We start from the raw sequence: 5,719 nt of genomic DNA, 5'->3' as shown, positions 1-5,719 counted from the left end.
TAACAAATACAATTTTAATAATATAGGCCTAAATCCTCAAGCACACACATTCTAACATTCAGACTAACAGCCTCACCTGTTGTTCCTGTCAAACAGACACGCAGTGTCAACCAATGAACCAAAGATGCGTGAGTGAGGGCGGAGTCAACTCACTCACAGTCGCACACCTAACAGCCGAGAGGAGAGGAAGGACAGCTGTGAAAACAACAGCTGGAAAATGAGTCGGAAGCACAGTAGCATTTGGGTGCATTTTAATAATGTAGGCAATGTTGGAGCACAGTGTAGAATTTGCCAAAACAAAATCTCATATAAAGCCGGTTCTACGCACAACCTACACCGGCATATGCGAACTGTGCACTCAACTGTGAAGCTAGCTGTAGCGGAGCTTCGAGAAACTAGCGGCCCTGCTAGTGATAGTGGTGGAGCCAACATCTCCACACTTCAAGTCAAGTAGGCCTACTCCGCGACCCACAGCAACGCAGTCTTCTATGGACCAGTTTATGCCAAACTCTATGTCTGTAGCAAAACATGGCCAATTTGATATCGCATTGGCTAAGATGATTGCCACCGATTTACATACATTGTCGACCGTGGAGGACAGAGGTTTTAGAAATTATAGCAATAGTCTAAATCCAATGTACACAACTCCAAGCAGGAAAACCCTTTCGAAATCACTTATTCCACAACTGTAGGAGAGCACACAGGCTTCAGTGCGGGAAAGAGTCCAAAAAGCTACTGCAGTTTGCCTTACCACTGACTGCTGGACATCAAGGGTAACCACTCAAGGGTAACCACTTACATGTCGGTTACATGTCACTTCATTGAATATTGTTTGATGTCTGGCTGTCTTCTGGACTGCTTAGAGTTCAGCGACAGACATACCTCAGAGAACTTGGCAGAGGAACTGTTGAGAGTGGCCAGAGAATGGCAAGTAGATGGAAAAGCGACAATGCAGCTAACATAACCAAAGCCATAAAACATTTAAAATGGACTCATCGTCCATGTCTTGCCCACACAATCAACCTGATTGTAAGAGATGCTCTGAAGGTGATGAAGCCCACTGTGGACAACGTGAAAGCAGTGTTGGAATACATCCACAGGAGCACAGTAGGTGCTGAAAACCTAAAATCTACACAACGCCAGATGGCGATGCCTGAGCTGAGGCCATAACAAGACTGCACTATAAGGTGGAATTCAACATTTTATATGTTGAAGTGTTTTTTTGAGTCATAGGAAGCCATCATCTCTACCGTGGCCATTGTCAATGACCCTGTTGATGCTCTGACCCAAGAGGAATGGGAGGTGGTGGAGGAGGGTGCAAAAAACCTGGAACACTTTGAGCAGGTCACTGTGGAGATCAGTGGAGAGGTACAGTAAGCAGTTATTACAACATTATTATTTAATCCAGTAGTATATATGTATATGAGCAGTACATGAGAATGTAGTATTTTTTATATATTTTTTTCACCTTTATTTAACCAGGTAGGCTATTTGAGAACAAGTTCTCATTTGCAACTGTGACCTGGCCAAGATAAAGCATAGCAGTGTGAACAGACAACACAGAGTTACACATGGAGTAAACAATTAACAAGTCAATAACACAGTAGAAAAAAGGGGGAGTCTATATACAATGTGTGCAAAAGGCATGAGGTAGGCAAATAATTACAATTTTGCAGATTAGCACTGGAGTGATAAATGATCAGATGGTCATGTACAGGTAGAGATATTGGTGTGCACAAGAGCAGAAAAGTAAATAAATAAAAACAGTATAAAAACAGTATGGAAATGAGGTAGGTGAAAATGGGTGGGCTATTTACCAATAGACTATGTACAGCTGCAGCGATCGGTTAGCTGCTCAGATAGCTGATGTTTGAAGTTGGTGAGGGAGATAAAAGTCTCCAACTTCAGCAATTTTTGCAGTTCAGTTCCAGTCACAGGCAGCGGAGTACTGGAACGAAAGGCGGCCAAATGAGGTGTTGGCTTTAGGGATGATCAGTGAGATACACCTGCTGGAGCGCATGCTACGGATGGGTGTTGCCATCGTGACCAGTGAACTGAGATAAGGCGGAGCTTTACCTAGCATGGACTTGTAGATGACCTGGAGCCAGTGGGTCTGGCGACGAATATGTAGCGAGGGCCAGCCGACTAGAGCATACAAGTCGCAGTGGTGGGTGGTATAAGGTGCTTTAGTGACAAAACGGATGGCACTGTGATAGACTGCATCCAGTTTGCTGAGTAGAGTGTTGGAAGCCATTTTGTAGATGACATCGCCGAAGTCGAGGATCGGTAGAATAGTCCGTTTTACTAGAGTAAGCTTGGCGGCGTGAGTGAAGGAGGCTTAAACATAGACAAAACATGAACCTGAAGTAATAAGTTACTGCTATCTCTTTTCAGCTATGTGACAGCCTCAAAAATGATACTCTGTGTAAGGGTCTGCAGCGAATCACAGCCAGACACCAGAGAGAAGCAAATGTAACCACAGGACATGTGACAGAGTTGATGGACACCCTATGTTCATCAATGGACAGAATCCACAGAATGGAATATAATCACGTGCTATCAGAAACCGCTGCACTTGACCCCAGGTTTAAGAAGTTAGCCTTCAGTGATGCCAGAGCGATTGATGAGGCTCTTCAAAGAATAACCTCAGCAGCAGGGAGGGACAGACCCAGCAGTCAGCTGGCTCAGGCACCAGGGCAACAGGAAGAAGAGGGATCAGATGGATTAGAAGCACCAGCAGTAGTGCCACAAACGTCTGCTGTTAGGATGCTGTTTGATGAGAGAGCAACTGGGGATGCAGAACGATGGAATCCCTCAGCAGATGCCTTAATGGAGCTCCGATCCGATTTGGAGGAGCCCCTCCTCCAAAGATCTGCAGATCCTCTGAGCTGGTGGAAGAACAAGGCCTCTGTCTACCCACGGCTTACTAAAGTCATGACAGGAATACTCTGCATAGTGGCCACATCCGTTCCCTCTGAGAGGGTCTTCTCGAAAACGGGACAAATAATTACTGAGAAAAGAAACCGCATCAGCCCCTCAAAAGTGAGGCAGCTTGCACTTCTGAATGCAAATCTCATAAAAGCAAAATATGGCCAGCATTGCTGTGTGCTGCTGGTTATAACATGGCAATAAAGAAGAAAGAGAAAAGAGGGACCTGTTTAATGTTTTAAGTGGGATGCTGCAGTTTTGCACATTGTTATTAATTTTTCTTTGATGGTGCAATATTCTATTATGTTGTTCAGATTGTATTCGTTTTGAATTGTTACATTTATATGCACTTTTTTATATGCATTCAAAAGTTATACTTTATATGCAAATGTTTAATAACATTCTTTTTCATAACAAACCAATGCATTTTTAAATACATTGTGGTTAAGGTAGAGTATGATTTCATTTAATTAGAATTTGTGGCTAAATTCACAATATCTCCAGCAGATGGCAGCTCTGTATGAGTAATGGTTATGGTCTGACAAGTACAGTAGTTATCTGTTATGTTGTGCATGACCTCATCAAGAAAGACGTCACCTGTCGGGGCCCAGTCTTGGGAAAGAAATCGGGTTTGTACTTCATGTCAGAGACGGGTAAATTAGAGCATCTGCATGGAAGGAAGCTTGATGATGTCTATTAGACATGCTACAACATGTCCCAAAGGCTGGCAGATACCCCTCAGCAGCAATCTGTTTCACTGTAACCACTTAAAGAGGACATGGCCGACTGTACTGGGGAGAGGAGGGAGGGTCGGGTGTAAGGCAAGGAGAACACCTGCTTGGGATGTCTGTATATTCTCTATGCGGGCAAAGAGAGAGAGAGGTGGGCTGGGGAGCAGCTGCTCTCTTTCAATGAGCACTCTACAGGGAGATTGTTGTTCATTTTTTTCTTTCTCTCTGGGGTCTCTATCTTGCCTGACCTTTACTTCACTGTTAGATCATGCAGTATTTATAGAAGAGATGAATTAGACAATGAGCTGACCTTTTGAACCATCCATTCTCTCACAGTTAGTAGGTTTGCGGCTGGAGACGGTGGATTGACAGAACATGTGTTCAGTAACCACAGGAGCAGAGAAAGAGTTAGATAGTCATCTGTCTTCTATCTAAGATCGTCGTCCTCTTATCTTTTATCTTCCACCCTATGGGAGACTTGCTAAAAATATTACTCAACAATACAGTAATGTAAGGAAAGGCAAAGATGTATCCACCTGGAATCGCAATTCATAGGCACCATCAAATCACCATCACATATCTTATCTTACAGAGGCAGTTGAACTGAATTTGGATAAGGGAAGAAGAGTGGAGGTGGTATCAGGGTTTCTGTGGCCTTGTTTGATTGATGAAAGTTATGAACCGGTAGATTGTGTGACTGTATTAATGCTTGGTGAGAGAATTGTACAGTATTCATGAAGAGGAGCCTTTAGCCATATTGAGAAGCAGGTGCTGCTTACAAAGTAACACCTGCACCTCTCTGTCTGGCGGTCAGTCTGTCCATCTGTCTGTGAGTTACTTTGGACTGTATTTTCTGCCTGCACCTGCTGGATAGTGAGGCTATAGTGCTGGTCTTGGCTTCACCACAACATGCCTGTTCCATTCATTGACTGTGCACCACTCCCCAGCCTCAAGCAGCTCAGCATCAAATCAAATTGTATTTGTAAACAACAGGCCCTTCCCAACCAATCAGAGAGAAAGAAAATAGAGAAATAATAGAAAAGCAATAACCCCCCCCACTCACACACACACACACACACACACACACACACACACACACACACACACACACACACACACACACACACACACACACACACACACACACACACACACACACACACACACACACACACACACACACACACACACACACACTCTTCATAGAGGAGGAAGAACTCACAGGGGAACACATTGAGAACCATGAACTCAATTATAGATGACTTGACCCCTTTCTCTGTCTGTATATTTGTAGGTAGATTTGTTTTTGTTTCCTCTGCCCACTCCACCCACCCTCTGTCCCCACGTAGTGACGTATTTTAAATCTCTGTGGCAACAGCGTCCTAATTTATTCAGTTCGCAGAGAGGTCAAGAACAACCCACCCACCCTAACTCTACAAAACACAGCAAAACCCATTCCCCCATCATAACCATGATAAGTGAAAGAACCCATACTCAAAGGACCTGTTCGAGAGGATCAAATCCATTATGCATTGTGGGTAAATGGTGACTGACTTACTGATTTATTAATAATAATGAGCAGTTATTTATGATGTAAGGTGATCTGCAGATCAGGCAGTCTGTCGGCTGCAATGTCGAACGAGCCCTATGTGGTCCATCCATACCATGTTTGTATGTGCGTGTGTTACTGAGTATTTGTGCGTTTCTGTGTGTTTGTGTATGTTTGTGTTCACACTGTGATGTGTAAATATGGACCAACAAGTGCAAACAGATGCCAGCTGGCGTATCAGACTTCCAATCACTGTCTCTCACAGACAAAAGACACAATTCAGTAAACAAGCTTTCAACCACCAAAGCGTACCTTGATGAATATTAAATTAGACACTTTGAAATGAATCGTACCTCTTTGTTACTGGAGGCCCTAGCCCCGATCCACCGTGTCTGTTTGCTGTTATTTATTTGCAGGTGTGTCTCTTTGATGTGACGAGTTGAGAGGTTCTGCACCTGCTGGAGAGAAAAGGCTTTGATAAGGACCGGAAGATTGCCAGACAACCAAAGTT

This window comes from Oncorhynchus gorbuscha, linkage group LG08, assembly GCF_021184085.1.
Source record: "Oncorhynchus gorbuscha isolate QuinsamMale2020 ecotype Even-year linkage group LG08, OgorEven_v1.0, whole genome shotgun sequence".
NCBI classification, from domain to species: Eukaryota; Metazoa; Chordata; class Actinopteri; order Salmoniformes; family Salmonidae; genus Oncorhynchus; species Oncorhynchus gorbuscha.
Note: the sequence above shows the minus strand (reverse complement) of the source record.